The sequence below is a fragment of the Podarcis tiliguerta genome (genome assembly GCF_965153285.1).
Source record: "Podarcis tiliguerta genome assembly, chromosome: 17".
Taxonomy (NCBI): Eukaryota; Metazoa; Chordata; class Lepidosauria; order Squamata; family Lacertidae; genus Podarcis; species Podarcis tiliguerta.
Window position 1 is genome coordinate 9,189,687 of NC_139550.1, and position 16,564 is coordinate 9,206,250.

At 45.0% G+C, this 16,564-nt stretch overlaps 1 protein-coding gene across 2 annotated transcripts in view; it reads left to right on the top strand.

The window, feature by feature from the left end:
• Nucleotides 1-16,564, top strand: part of LOC310668233 (olfactory receptor 6V1-like) — a 29,921-nt gene that overhangs the window by 12,068 nt on the left and 1,289 nt on the right. Inside the window, exon 1 of one of the 2 annotated variants that reach the window (XM_083421258.1) lies at nucleotides 12,975-13,278. The exons of the other annotated variant lie outside the window; for it this stretch is intronic. The gene's annotated coding sequence lies outside the window, so the exon portion shown is untranslated. Of the gene's footprint in view, nucleotides 1-12,974; nucleotides 13,279-16,564 lie in introns of those variants that run through there. 2 annotated transcript variants of the gene reach the window in all.

Sequence of the window (16,564 nt, forward strand, 5' to 3'; positions counted from 1 at the left end):
CAAAACATACCTGACAGGGGCCACCCAATCTCCCCTTCAGCTGCCTGGAGCCCCAGGTAGAGCAGCAGGAGAAAGACCCCCGACCATCAATCTCCCAGCATCAGGTCCTTTGATCTGGGCAGAAGCTCACCAGGCCCCTCCCACCTATGGCTTTTAACACAAGAATCAAACTGGGGATGTTAAAGGGAAAGGGACATGCCACCTAACTCCTCAAAATACAGTTGTCTTCCGCATTTCCACTACAAACTAAGGCATGGCTTCCGATTGGCTGCAGGAAGCTCCTGCACGCAATCAGAAGCCGTGGAAGCCACGTCGGATGTTCGGCTTCCAAAGAACGTTCACAAACCAGAACATTCACTTCCAGGTTTGTGGCGTTCAGGAGCCAAAACGTTTGACTCGTAAGGAGTTCAGCTTCCAAGGTACGACTGTAGTTACTTATCTCCTTGGCTCAGGGGTTACATAACTCCATACCCTCCAACATTTCTCCAGTGAAAATAGGAACATCTTAAGGAAAAGCAGGACATTCCAGGATCAAATCAGAAACCAAGACGGCTTCTGTAAATCCAGAACTGTCCCTGGAAAATAGGACACTTGGAGGGTCTGAAGTAAGGAAGAGTGAGGTCAGCAGCCCAAGACCGAAGTAACTGTGAAAGCAACTCTGACTAATCTCATATCAGTAACTAACAGTGCCTTGCAATTAACTTTGGTTTAGGAGTTGAGTTACTGTGTGTGGTTCTTATTTACTAATTTTTGTTTCCATTAATTATTTAAGGAAGAAGAAGAAAAACCCAAGAGATAAAGAATATTTTAAATGAACATTGAGTTCTCCAGAGCAAGTACTTGTTGTTCTGCCCTGCTAATCCTTAATGCAACAATAAGGCTCCATGGGATTGGCTGGCTGGTTTTCAGGAGAGCTCTCAAGAGGGGTGCAAAAGCGGAGAAAGTTTTAAAGAAAGTAATGGTAATAATTGGTGGAACTTAGAAACCACTACAGATCTATCTGTATCTATGGTATCTGCCGGTCCAACTGTCACGGGCAAGTTCATGGGCGATCAAAGTCCTGGCTGAGGAAGTCAGGACCGGGGGCAAGATGGCAGGAACAGGAGTCCAGAAACCAGGAGTCAGGAAGCCAAGGGTCCGAGGGTCAGGAAGCAAGAAGTCACGAAGTCAAGGGTCGGGGGATCAAGAAGCAAGGAGTCACGAAGTCAAGGGTCCGGGGGGGATCAAGAAGCAAGGAGTCATGCTCAGCGGTCGGAGGATCAAGAAGCAAAGAGTCACAAAGTCAAGGGTCCGGGGATCAAGAAGCAAGGTGTCAAGGAGCCAAATACAGCAAGGTAGGGAACGTGTTGCTGTGGCAAAGAGCCGAAGGGAAATGCTGACCTTATATCCCTTCCTGGCTCTTGCCACCGGATGCTGTGAGTTACTAATCAGCCTCACCTGTGCGGCCACGCCTTGCCTCTTCAGAACAAACTTAGGAAGGCCCCAGTCCTGCAAAGTCCTATTGGTCACAGGGCCTGGCTCCTGCATGCACTCCTGACACCAACAAGGTTCATGAATGGGAGATGTTCATCTGGAGTCTGGACAAATTGGGATGTGTGGGGAAAACACAAGGCCAAGGCATCCGACGGTGACCAAATCAAATGTGCATTTCTTCAGTTTGGCATATAGATGGGTGTTCATGGGGCCACTGCGAGACCCAATGGACGGCTGCTATATGTTGCTGGAATATCTCAGGGTAGATCAGGATGTTATCCCGGTAGATGATTATGAATTGATCTTGCATGTCTTGGAACATGCCATTCGTAAAGTCCTGAAAGACTATCAGAGCATTGCAGAGAACCAAGGGCAAGGCTACATCATGTTTTAAAGACTTTTCTAGTTGCCAGTCCTGCCTAATTTTTTTTCAAATGTGCACCAAGTTGTACGCTTCCTTCAAATCCAAATCGATGGAGAGATGGGGCCATCTGCAGGTAATTAAAGAGTTCTGGCATCACCAAGAAGAAGCAGTGATTCCAAATAGTGATTTCATTCAGGGTTACAGGTAATTGTTCTGCAGATTTCTTTTTGACAGAGTACTGGGGCTCCTGCCAGGAAGGTGGATAGACAGATAAATCCATCAGCTTTTTTTCCCAATGAATTCCTAGAAGGAGGTTCGGCGCAGGTTCGGCTCAGGGTGTTAATGTGTTTCTTATATGTTGGCATCTTGGCTCCAGGAATTGGGTCAAGAGCACAATTCTTTGCCTTGTGCAGTGTAAGGAACTGAAGATACATTCATAATCAGAGTAGATTTCATGGAGCTGAAGTGTCAGTTTGCATTTCTTAGTGCAGAAAGTATTGATCTGGTGTTTCCTATTCTAATTACCGTATTTTTCACTCTATAAGACGCACCAGACCATAAGACGTACCTAGTTTTTGGAGGAGGAAAACAAGGAAAAAAATATTCTGAGTCTCAGAAGCCAGGACAGCAAGAGGGATCGCTGTGCAGTGAAAGCAGTGATCCCTCTTGCTGTTCTGGCTTCTGGGATAGCTGCGCAGCCTGCATTCGCTCCATAAGACGCACACACATTTCCCCTTACTTTTTAGGAGGTAAAAAGTGAGTCTTATAGAGCAAAAAATACGGTAATTCAAGAGGATTCTGGAAGCTTCTCTGTGTGAAAGAAACAAGCAGATGTTTGGGTTATTCCTTCAGATGATGTTTGGGTTATTCCTTCAGAGAAACTGAGCACAGCTGGCTTAAACTGGTTCTCTTATGTCTTCTGTCAAGGTCATGCTGACTATAAAAGAAAGGCCAGAAGGAGCCTGGGTTTCACTTTCTCTTTCTTTTCCTTCTGGTGTGGTGTTCTGTACATGGTATGCTTAGTGTTAAGGTTTAGACGTATTATAAGTTATTGTAAATTTAAGTTAAGTCTGCTGCAACTGGATTTCTTATGGACATTGCCAATCCTGAGCATATTGGATTTGTGACCATTATGCTCATTTGCCTTCAGCAGCAGTAAAGTTCTGCTGGATGAAGTATTAATTGCCTCTGGTCTATTTTTTGGGAATCCTGCAACGTGTTTAAGTTTTTACTCTGCTAACTATACGTTGGAATCTGCTCTGGATAAATCTTGAGTAGAATTTCATGACATGAAGAGCCATCAAAGAAGCTGGAGTTGCAGTAGCTATAGCACAAGTCACTGGAACAAAATGCTCATTTTGTCTTTGGTCAGTCTGAGTGCTGTGAAGAGACACATGAGGAGGAGTTGTCAGGCTAGTCTCGCCTAACAGGAGATGGGCAACCTTTGAGCCAGTGTGGTGTAGTGGTTAAGAGCGGTAGTCTCGTAATCTGGTGAACCGGGTTCGCGTCCCCGCTCCTCCACATGCAGCTGCTAGTCACACTTCTTTGAAGTCTCTCAGCCCCACTCACCTCACAGAGTGTTTGTTGTGGGGGAAGAAGGGAAAGGAGAATGTTAGCCGCTTTGAGACTCCCTAGGGTAGTGATAAAGCAGGATATCAAATCCAAACTCTCCTTCTCTTCTTCTTCTTCTTCTTCTTCTTCTTCTTCCCCATGAGGGTCACATGCAGTGATGGGTATACTGAGCCAGGTGAGGTATTTGCTAGCAGTCGTTGTGACCTGGGCAGGCATGCTCATTCACATATGCACAAACTTATTCTCTTTCAAAAACTCATCCCTGCTGGGAAGATCACCAATCTCTGTTGTTGTTGTTGTTGTTGTTGTTGATGATGATGATGATGCAGTTGTTTGTTGGCATCTGTCTGACCACAACTCTCCAATTTTTTTAACATTTAATTTTTAAAAAGTGGGTTGCAGCAGAAAGAAAAAGAATAATAGAGTTGGAAGGGACTCCAAGGGTGATCTAGGAATCTCAAATAAATCATACATGACAGATAGCCATCCAACCTTTGCTTTGAAACCTCCAAGCAAGGAGTGGCCCCCACCTCTCATGGGAGTCTGTTCTGCTGTCAAACAGCTCTTACTGCCAGAAAGTTCTTCCTGATATTTCGTTGGAATCTCCTGTCTTGTAACTTGAAGCCATTGGTTCGTGTCCTACCCTCCAGAGCATAAGAAAACAAGCTTGCTCCATATGACAGCCCTTCAGATATTTGAAAGTGGCTATCCTATCTCCTCTCAATCTCCTCTTTTCCAGTTTAAAAACCTATTTCTCTGTATCAGGGCTATGATGAGGGATTGTGAGTTTAAAAAGGAGTTGTGGCGTTTGCCCTTTCTTTTGAAAATGTCTGTACAGGGGGAGAGAAAGAGTTAATTGGTAGACCAATAGGAAAGCCAGAGGCGGAGCCTGCCTGTTTATAAAAGGGCTTAGCCCGAGGTTTAGTTGGTTAGTTGGGAAAGCAGTTGGCAGACAGACAGATGGAAATAGAGAGACAGTGCAGTTGGTTCTTGTGTGAGGGGAGGTAGAAGAGTTAGAATAAAATAAGACTAAGAGGGTAAAGGGGAACAGCGTTTCAAATGCATTTAAAGTTTATTTGTGTTCGCAATAAACTACAGTCTTCATGGTTAACTTCAGAACCTGACTGAGACTAAGTGATTTACCGGGGAGGACCTGGTTGGTGGCAGCAGATTAGTGGTATACGGGTCAGTAGTCCATGAGACGACTGAGGGCTCCGTATGAACACCACAGAAGTACACTTAGAATCTAAGTGACATGACACAAAAGGAAAATGGAACAGAAAGGGTAGAGGAAAAACGTGCAGATTAGACACCAGTTCTTAATCAGATACTTAAACTTAAAATGACCAGTCTGAATGGAATGGGAGGGGCCAAAAGGCAGCTGGTTTCAGATATGCAGCACTGAACTATGCTGTGTGTAGGGATCTCACCACTGGACAGAAAGCTACCACTGCCACTCATTGGAAAGGAAACTGGAAATGGCAAATGGAACTGGAGTTCCCAGATAAGGGACTGGCACTAACAGCTACAGCTATTTCACTGGGTGCACTTGCAGCCCCAACTTGATAAGGAGCTATTTCTGTGCACTCCTGGCTACTAGTTATCATTCCCTGCACAGAGCAGCTTTTTCTGCATGGGAGAACTGGCTCAAGACAGGGGTGCATACGTCAAAGCCTAGTTCCACATACTGGGCTTGCTAGATTGAGGGGCAAGCATATGAGCTTTTCCAAGACTTTCTCCCAGCATATAGAAAAAAAATAACCCATAATTCCTGGCTTGTGTATAAATAAATTGTAGATACACTTGAACCACACAATAACCCTGAGTCTAGAATATTGTTGCACTCCACTCCAATCTTTGAGTGGTGCGAGATTCCAGAGGTTCACCCAGGAGTCATGTTTTCTTTCAGAAATGAGGCACAGCAGAGACTGTGGTGCCTTTATGATATATGGTTTATCTACACACATATATACCACCTGAACCTATGATGAAGGGGTTTGCAGCATTAACACCCCAAGAGGGTCTTGTTTCTCCCACAGCTGCAGCCTTGGATTCAAACGGAAATCTTCCCTGCCTTTCCCCTCAAGAGCTGCGTCTACAAACGTAGTCAGGGCTGCCAAAAAGATAGGGCCAGTTTTGCTTGTGAAGACACAACCACCTGGGTGTCACCCAGAATACGCTAAACCTTTAAGGCACGTTCTTTCTCTCAAAGAATTCTGGGTATTGCAGTTTACCCAGGGCTGCTCCTACCATTAGGCAGAGTGAGCTGACTGCCTCAGGCAGCATATGCTAGGAGGCAGTGGTGCTGCTCAGCTCTTCCTCCCGAGCTCCCTGACCATACCCTTCTGTTGCAGAATAGAGCTGTGTGTCATGTCCTTTGCTCTCCACCTTTATAATTATCCTGCTGATCTCCTTCAGGATCAGTGCAGTGCCCGGTTCCTAGCACTGAAGTAGGATTCAGCACATTGGGTAACCTCATGGTGAACAGCAATCTATAATATTTCCAGTACATGAATGACATGGTCTACATCCTGAGGCTCCAAGACTTTGGCCACCTCATGAGAGGAGAAGACACCCTGGAAAAGACCCTGATGTTGGGAAAGATTGAGGGCACAAGGAGAAGGGGACAACAGAGGACGAGATGGTTGGACAGTGTTCTCGAAGCTACCAGCATGAGTTTGACCAAACTGCGGGAGGCAGTGGAAGACAGGAGTGCCTGGCGTGCTCTGGTCCATGGGGTCACGAAGAGGCGGACATGACTAAACAACAACAACATCCAATCACTAGTAAGTCATCTTCACAGCCTTCTTCTCTTTGCTGATGTCCCTTTGCACCAACCTCTTAAGCAACCCACAAGTGTCCCTGCAATCTGCCCTGGTTTGCTTTTTTTCCATTTTATCTATACTCTTTCAAGATGGGACGTAAGAAAACACACAGACTTCAATATATCAATCCACTCTTTGCGGGGGGCGGGGAGAGGATGATGTGTCCCCCCCCCCCATCTTCTGCCACTTACTGAGGAACCTTCTGCACCCCTTGCTGAATGCTGTTTTGCGTCGAGATGATGTCTTCAGGGTGCAAAGCGCAGTGTTTTCTCAGAGTTCAGAGGCTCCCTTGGCAAGCCCTGCACTGGGAGCTGCTTAAGAAGCTAATGGTGAAACGCATCACATCAAGGCTTTCAACATCAAGAGCCATAAACAAGGCCCTGGAGTCTTCAGGGTTTCATCCTGGAAGTGGAAGAAATGAGCTGGTGCCCTTCAAATTTAATACAAGCTAGAGAAACTCAGCATCCATCTAAATCAGGCTCATGTCTACAAGTTACATTTTCCAAACACAAACTTTTTAATTAGCTCCACGGAGGCTTCAAGAGAGCATTCCCTAATTACTGTCAGCTTGTCCAATTTCTAATAACTCCTCATATGTATTTGTGAGCCAGCAACTGGCTTCAGAAATAGCTGCAACATCTCAAATATTATTCAGCTTGTTGTGATGAACTACAGCATTGATCACATTTGTTAAAAAAACGCTCAGATTCATAGAATCATAGAATCATAGAGTTGGAAGAGACCACAAGGGCCATCGAGTCCAACCCCCTGCCAAGCAGGAAACACCATCAGAGCACTCCTGACATATGGTTGTCAAGCCTCTGCTTAAAGACCTCCAAAGAAGGAGACTCCACCACACTCCTTGGCAGCAAATTCCACTGTCGAACAGCTCTTACTGTCAGGAAGTTCTTCCTAATGTTTAGGTGGAATCTTCTTTCTTGTAGTTTGGATCCATTGCTCCGTGTCCGCTTCTCTGGAGCAGCAGAAAACAACCTTTCTCCCTCCTCCATGTGACATCCCTTCATATATTTGAACATGGCTATCATATCACCCCTTAACCTCCTCTTCTCTAGGCTAAACATGCCCAACTCCCTTAGCCGTTCCTCATAAGGCATCGTTTCCAGGCCTTTGACCATTTTGGTTGCCCTCCTCTGGACATGTTCCAGTTTGTCAGTGTCCTTCTTGAACTGTGGTGCCCAGAACTGGACACAGTACTCCAGGTGAGGTCTGACCAGAGCAGAATACAGTGGCACTATTACTTCCCTTGATCTAGATGCTATACTCCTATTGATGCAGCCCAGAATTGCATTGGCTTTTAATCTTGTTAAATTTCCTGATATATGTTTCAGGATTCTGTGGGGGTGGGGGAGAGTATTTTCTTGGTACCCACGATGTGTCCACGCATACACAAATCATCTATTCACTATACTTTGCTTGCATATTTGTAAATAAAGCAAATGTCACAAAGATGACACAAGTTTCCAGCGCTCTTTCCTCCAAAGGAAAATAATCCTTGTAACGTTGCCAATTAAATAATAATATAGACCTATGTATTATTATTAGGGACGCGGTTGGCGCTGTGGGTTAAACCACCTATCCTAGTACTTGCCGATCAGAAGGTTGGCGGTTCAAATCCCCGCGACGGGGTGAGCTCCCATTGCTCGGTCCCTGCTCCTGCCAATTTAGCAGTTCGAAAGCACGTCAAAGTGCAAGTAGATAAATAGGTACCACTCAGGCGGGAAGGTAAACAGTGTTTCCGTGCGCTGCTCTGGTTCGCCAGAAGCGGCTTAGTCATGCTGGCCACATGACCCGGAAGCTATACGCTGGCTCCCTTGGCCAGTAAAGCGAGATGAGCGCCGCAACCCCAGAGTTGGCCACGACTGGACCTAATGGTCAGGGGTCCCTTTACCTTTACCTTATGTATTATTATTATTATTATTATGTATTATTAGTATTGTTGTTATTATTATTATTATCTATACCAAGACTCTACATTAATCAAAAATTATCTATAATCTTATGCATGTGACTCTCAAGTATAAACTGTAATCGTGTTTCCTTGGAGTGCAGTAATATTTTAACCGCACACCAAAGATGGTGATAGTCAGCTTGCCTGCCCCATTCCCATATAATGGGACGTAAGGAAATGTGTCACTTGTTGAATCAAAATCTCAGTTTAGTTAGCCATGCACAGCACCTGTTGTGCGTTTGAACCCTGTTTTGTCTATGAACCATACTGGATCTGAGCATTAAAGGGTTTGGGCAGAAACTGTACTCTGAATTTGAATTCTTCATCATCCACTGGGAGTCAGGACAATAATTGTTTATGCAGCACTGGTAAGACTCATGAACACATGATGTTTCTTCATGGTCCAGGAGAAAAAGAGGAAATGCAGGAGGTTATCAAAAAACTGAAAAGACTGAAAGCCCCAGAGATGGCTGGCTTCAGAAATGGTGGAAAGGCATTCATTTCACATGGTTAGGTCCCATCTCAGCAGTAAAAATGAACGTATTGCACCTATTCAATCTCCTGTGTGGCTTCAGCTCAAAGAACAATGTTGGTTGCATTGACTTTTCAATGGCTATATTGACACTGGGAAAAATTTGTTGGCTGAATAACCATGTTTGTTATAGCCACCAGAGGGAGGGAGGTATAGATATTCCTATTTTGCCATTTTATTGCCGCTGCCATAAAATTTCATAGGTTGCTTAAAGAGGATTGAAGTTGCGTCTTCTGAGGTGACTGTCTTTTTACCCTCACTGCTGATCGTCCATATAATTATGAGCACGGAAAGGTGAGGGTAGGATTCACGTAGTCAGTGGAAGCCTTGCACAAGGTCGCCTGCTTCTACAACAGGGCTTTCCCCCCACCCCTGCCCACTGTGTGCCCCCATGCCACATGCCACAGTTGACTTGGGCACGGGAGAACTCCTAGAAGCATGCAAGGAGGAGCCAGGGTATGTGTGTTCATTCTGGTTCTAACAGAACATTCAACTTAGCCCAATGATTATTATTTTTTTGCAGGGGGAACTTAGCCCAGTGTTGAATTCCTCCCAGGAAGTGCTCCCCCCACACACACTTTGCATTTTTTGTGTGCGTGCAAATTGGTCTTAGAGTTCCTGGCATCACCTTTGTTTTCTCACGCGAGAGTGGATTTTTAAAATAGCATTGATTGATTGATTGATTGATTGATTGATTGAGATTTACAAAGGAAGTTCCCTCAGCCACCTGGACAACTCCTCTCACGATGCAGCATGCCATAAAAATTCAAGTCAATAACCACTGCTTGTTCTCATTCCAGATGGCTCATAAATAAAGAAAAATTCCATGTTCAGACTAACCAAAAGATCTCGAAGGCAGATGGGAAATGAGTCTCTGTGTTCCTTTCCAACATGCCAACTTCAAATTATTGGTCAACTGTTCAATAAGCACAGTCCGCCAGACTTTATTGTACCAATTGTTTGGAGATGCTCCCTGAAGGTTCTTCCAAAATCCAGCTATTATTAGCCTGGCTGCTTCAAGTAGAAAACTTACTAGGGGTTTAAAATGTAAGTCCACATTCTCTCCTCGAAAAAGGTCCAGCCGTTCCAAATGAGAGTACTTGTTCACAATCTGTCAACACAGCCTTCTGTTATTGTGTGCACAAATCATATAACTGACACTTACCTGTCAAAGTAACTGCCTTCCACATATCTGTCCAATTGTCGGTTTGAGTTTGCATATTAATATCTTGCTAATCATGGGTTTGATGGAATAATTTAGACCTTAATGCAAAAGATGCTGTAAGATTTCAGTCCCGTGGTATCTTGTTTCAAAAAGGAAGTTGGGTGGACCTCCCAGAAACTTTTCTTTTAGCAGGTATGTGGGAGAGCGGAACGTTAGCACTTAATGGGGGGGGGGGAGGGGAGAGATACCAGAACTAAAGGCAGTATAGCGAGGTCCAGCACCGAGGGCCTTCTGGCGCTTCCCTCACTGTGAGAAGCCAAGTTACAGGGAACCAGGCAGAGGGCCTTCTCGGTAGTGGCACCCGCCCTGTGGAACGCCCTCCCACCAGATGTCAAAGAGAAGAACAACTACCAGACTTTTAGAAGACATCTGAAGGAAGCCCTGTTTAGGGAAGCTTTTAATGTTTAACAGACCACTGTATTTTAATACTTTGTTAGAAGCCACCCAGAGTAGCTGGGGAAACCCAGCCAGATGGGCGGGGTATAAATAATAAATTGTTGTTATTGTTGAAATAATAATAATAATAATAATAATAATAATTTATTCTTTGATTGAAAATTTCCTTCTTCTAAGTCTGCTCACCCTCTTGGTGTGGCAGCACTGTGGGACGGCAGAGCTTCCCCTAAGGCCCTGATGAGGGAATAGCAGCATCAGTGTCCTGTTGGGATAGGTGGCACTGGCTTATACCTATCAGGAGCTGGATCCGAGCCTGCACCCAGGACTGGTAAATGGGGGTGCAGGTTTGGTCATGGGCTGGGCCAGGCAGTGGAGCCAACAGAGCAGGAAGTCTTCCCTCGGGTCTGTACCCTGGCCATTTAAACAGCCCACAACTGGGGCCCTACCTGCTTTTCCTTTGCCGGGTTCCCCACCCACCAACCCTTGGTTCAAGCTGATGGTCAATGACCTTGCTGTAGCTACAGTGGTCGCTGTATTCTGGGGCCGGGTAGGAATTTGTCCACCAGGCATATTGGATCCAGCCTGGTGGTTTTGGCTACCTCATAGCAATTGTCACAGCTTGGTTAGGCATTGGGGCAATCCTTGTCTTGGATGGAGGAGAGGTTGTAGTCTCCGCCTGTCAGGAGTTCAGCCTACACTCGAGTAGGACCCTGGCAGAGACACATGCCCGACTGGCATGTTCTCTCCCTCCTGGTCTTTTGTTCGGGAGCTTAAAAAGCTTTCTTCAGCCTGAACATCACAGCAACCCATGCCAACCAACACTGGCACACTTAGGGATACTCAGAGTTTGTGCATCATGCATGACAGACCTCAGCAACTCAGCATTTTGGCTAATCTACTTTATTTACATATAAACACACACGGAGCATTGCAACATGGCTCCCTCTCCCTCTAGCATCAGACAGCAAAGAGAAAAAGAACAAAGGACAATAATCCCACTTCATGGAACACAGTAACACAAACATCCTGTCTCCGTCACTTCCCACTCTATGGAGTCAAAACACATACCGTCATGTGAAAGACAAAAGTCCCATGACTGCAATCATGGAGCAGGAATTCTAACACCGCCTGTCCCTCCAAACACTGGGGTATCCTGTTAAAGGGATCCACGGGGAGTTGTCCTCTCCTCATACCCAGCTGGGGACCAGGGCCAATGACGCTCCCCCCAGACCACAGTCCCTGTGGGGGTCACCCTATTTGATGTAAGTCCTAAGAACCCCTGCCCGGATTGACCTATGCATCACTTCCAGCAGACAGGCCGGAAGTATTCTTTGATTGCCCCATGCCCAAACCAAACCTCCTTCAACTGTATTCAATTAAGTTGTGGCCTGTTCAATACAAACCAATCTCAGCGGTCTTGTAATTCTATGGGGGTTGGGGACTGGGCCTGCAATTTCTGGTGTGTGAGGACACTCATTATGTGTGAACGTTACTGCTTACTCTGGCTCCAGTGCTCCCCCATTGGTGGTGTTTGTAGCTGAATGCACATGACATTAGCCCCGATCCATAGGTATCCTGTAGTTTCTTGAGAAATACTCCTTCTTGACGTACTTTCCCTCCAACCAGCTTCCCTCCAGTTAGAAAGCAGACACCACTGTTAAGAAGAGGTGTGTGCATTCAGCTGTTGTGTATGTGCAGATAACAGCTTCATTGAATTCATTAAGTTCAGTGCAGGGAAACAAATCACAAAATGGGCATCAGATGAGGAACATCCCTGCTCCCTTTCTGGTGTGAACGGCAACAATAAAAAGCAGGGAGAAACCACCTCCTGGTGTTTCAAGGCGCTAACTAATGTGTACAGTGGTACCTCGGGTTAAGAACTTAATTCATTCTGGAGGTCTGTTCTTAACCTGAAACTGGTCTTAACCTGAGGTACCACTTTAGCTAATGGGGCCTCCCACTGCCACCGTGCGATTTCTGTTCTCATCCTGAGGTAAAGTTCTTAACCCGAGGCACTATTTCTGGGTTAGCGGAGTCTGTAACCTGAAGCGTCAGTAACCCGAGGTACCACTGTACACACTTTCAGACTTAAGGCACATAGTCGTGAAACGAAAAGCACAGTTTAGAAGTCTGCTTCCTTCCCTGATACAAAATACACCCAGTGGAAGAAGAGGACGGTCACCACATGTCGGTCAGGAATAAGGTGCTCATTTCCCTCACATTGGTCCCATGGACCACACAGAGCAATTAAGACACTGTCAAATGGCTTGCCTTGCTCCTTCCACATTCTGCAATAAGCATAGATGATTTATTCTTTCTGCAGCAGGTGGAAGGAGACTACGTGGCTGAGAAGTGAAGGTGGGAACAGGCCTTGCAGAGAGATGTCTTTTCTCCCCAGACGTGGATTTTCAGAGCGCCTTCTCAAAAAGAGACGGCGCAGAGCAAGATTCTGATGTTACTCTCAGCACCCCTGTGGATCACAGCTCCCTCCCGCTCCACCCCACCCACCTTGAAGCTCTTTCAGTCTCCTGGGAGCATAAGACAGCCTGCAAATAAAACTTTCATTATAAAAGTACTTGCTGACATACAGCACTCTGAATGTGGAAGAAATCAGGAACAGAGAATCTCTTCCAAATGCAGTTGTCTGGAAAATACTAAGGTGCTCTTTCTAGATCAATGCACATTTCTGGGTTTTTCTGGATCTTGTACCAGAGAAAAGAAGGCATGACTGTGCTCATTAAAAACGGGGGGGGGGGGGGGGAGATCTTAGAGAGAAATAGATGTTGAGGAGATCAAAACAAGCAGACATTTAAATTGCTTTCTCTGTGTGAATCCAACCCTAAGCTGCCTGCCTCACTTCTCTACTCATGGAAGAATCTTCCGCTTTCATATCTAGCCTGTGTTCCAAAGACTCACAGCACTGTAAGTAATTTCCTAAGATTACTCTCCCATTGATTTATTGCACGGGATGCTCTGGGGCCCTCCAGTCTTACTACCTGCCCTGAAACAAAAGGTACCACACCAACAGGAAGCTTGTGGGTTGGATCCTGCTCCTGAACCAATTTTGCTTGGCTCACACTGTCCCAATAGAACTTTAATTAAGGCGTGTTTAAAATGCATTACTCATAGTTTCACTTGTAAGGCAAAAGAAAAAAGGAAATTGCTTTCAAACATCACATTATTCAACCCAATAACGTTACATTTATTTTGGGTCCTGCATGGAATTTCTCAATGGGTGGCACTTAGAGACTTTTATTATAAGGTCAGGCAACTCGAGGCTTACTGTACGTCAGGAAAACTCCTGGCATGTCCTGTTGCTGGTGTCAGGAATTTTACTTTTTGAAATATGGCAACCCTAGGAAACTCAAAATATGTAGAGAAGCCCCTGGACCACATCTGGATAATAAAATGACCTGGGGGGGGGATACATTACATGAAGCCTCTCCAACTGGTGCCCACCCTTTCCCCACCCTTAAAACTTCTGTGATTTCCTTGAGCTGTTTTACTAAATTGGGTAAAAAATAGAAGGGGGCAGCTTAAATTAAAAGATGAGATTGGTTAAAAAAAACAAGCTTGTGCAAAACCAGGAAGCCCAAATCTTTAAAATTCTACATAATTGTTGAAAGTTTTCAATGTAATGCGAGTTACTCAGGCAATAAAAAAAGAATATGCCTTGTCAAGAACATGCATAGTAAATAGGAGCAACATAAAAATACAAAGCGACAAAGGTGGACTCAGGGCAGGATTCTTTTTTTAGCAACCAGACACTCATAGAGGCCCCACTCAACAAATACTTATTAATACTATGGATCTCACTCCCACAGAAGTTAGTAATGGCCATTGTTAGCTTCTGGGTGGGGGAGTTTGCGCAAAATCACCTTACATTTCTCAAGCAAATGGGTTCACTTAAAAAAGCGAGGTTGGGATGGGTTGCGGGGGGGACAGATGTTCAGCAGGCCAAAACAAGCCCGTACTCTCAATAAATAAGTACCATATATGCTTGTTGGGATGCGGGTGGCGCTGTAGGTTAAACCACAGAGCCTAGGACTTGCCGATCAGAAGGTTGGCGGTTCAAATCCCCGTGATGGGGTGAGCTCCCGTTGCTCGGTCCCAGTTCCTGCCAACCTAGCAGTTCGAAAGAACGTCAAAGTGCAAGTAGATAAATAAGTACCGCTCTGGCGTTTCCGTGCGCTGCTCTGGTTCACCAGAAGCGGCTTAGTCCTGCTGGCCACATGACCCGGAAGCTGTACGCCGGCTCCCTCGGCCAATAAAGCGAGATGAGTGCCGCAACCCCAGAGTCGTCCTCAACTGGACCTAATGGTCAGGGGTCCCTTTACCTTTACCTTTTTATGCTTATTGGAGTGAATGAGGATGCTTACAAAAATCCTATTCAAGTTTCAGAGGGTCTCTCCAGACAAGTGGTTTTTTTTGTGTCTGTATTTTGCAACATATCATTGACACAACAATGGTGTGTTAGTGGCAGATTTATACTGGACATCAGTCTGCTCTTTTTTTTTGTTGTTCTGTGATACATCTCCAGTGTTACCTTATTAGCATCATTCTGAAATCCTGGACACCTGATTGTGTTTTCCAAAACAACGTGACACCACAATGTGATTTCAGTTCAAAAAATGCAACCCAAATATGCATATTTTGTGCAGTATGCACAAAGCACATTTTTTAAGGGGAAATGAATTGAAAAGCTTACACAAAGGTGCCTTTAAGGAGAAGAACGTATACAAAATGTGTATAAAATACATACAATTTAGAAGTGTGGGTTTTTTTTTTTTACTTTTTTATCTGCAAAAAGTGGATGGGACAGACCATTCAGAACTGTCATGAAGTGGAAATAGGGTGATTTGTCTATCCTTAGTTTGTGAGCTTCCTTATTCCGAGACATCTGACTAGTGTTGGAAACAGAAGGCTGGTCTAGATGAAACCTCTGATTTAAAAAAGCCTTTTCTTACATTCAAATGGAGAGCAAAGAGAACTGTGGAACATAGAAAGAGAAGGTACAGAAAGACTTGTGAATTTGGGAACAAAAATGTGAAAAGGGATGCAGAGAGGGAAGAAAGTACTAAGGGGTGAGGGAAGATAATATGAGGGATGTAGCAGAGAGAATGAAGAGGGGACCTGCTATGGAGTGTTCAGCGGAAAGGCGTTTAAAAGATAATTGGTTAAAAATAAAGTGTTGGGTAACAAAGGAGTGTAGCCCTCCTGAGCTAATAAAAAATATGGTTGTGGATTAGTCACCAGTTCTGCTCGAAGATATGATTTGGGGAGAAAAGAGGAGGGAGGGACTGTTCTTTATCAAGGACAAGAAAGCCAGGACCACCACTGACACTGGCTGTACCTTCCAGAACTGAGCTTGCTTTTCCCTCCTCCCTCCCTTTCATTCTTTTCTTGTGTGTCATGTCTTTTTAGATTGTGAGCCTGAGGACAGGGGCCACTGAAGAACTGGTTTTTGTAAGCTGCGTTGAGAGCTTTTTTGGCAAGGTACAAATGCACCGGCAAATAAATCACAGTGTGCTTTTGGTGGGGAGGGGGTGGCTCCCATCTAATTTGGTGGTTCTTGATTCTAAAAGGGAAGCTGGGATAGAAGCCTGCTGGGCGAGTGTGAGCCCTGGCACACTGTCTAGCCAGGCTCATCCTCTTACAAAATATGAAATAATCCAAACAGACCTATAAGCAAAGGTCTCCCTATTCACAGCCTACATTCCAGCCTCCAGGCGGTTTGCTCTCCCTTCCGAGGAGCTTATTTTACATCTTCACTGAGTTTGAAATGACTCAAAAGCAACTCAATACCTTTATCACATGATCTAAGGTTACACCACTCACATGTTAGCTACCAGAGAAACAACGATCAGTTAGGAAGAACTCAAAAGTGCTTGCCCCGGCTTTCAATACAGCCTCATAGAAAATCCCCATGTTAGCAACAATCATTAATACACATAGCCATTCCCATTTCAGTAAATTAAACAATATTACTTAACAGGGTACCCTTTTCCTGATCCCTTTGGGATAAAAGTGGGGCATCAAAACTAAAAACGACAGACATCATGAAAATCTTCAACTCTGTCTTGATCGCAGTGACTTCTTTATTCCTTCAGTAGCGCTAGGACAGAGAGTAGCCCATCCTGTCCCAACCATCATGGCAAATAGTCAGGGATAATAGGAATTATAGTACAGCAACATATGGCGACTCCCT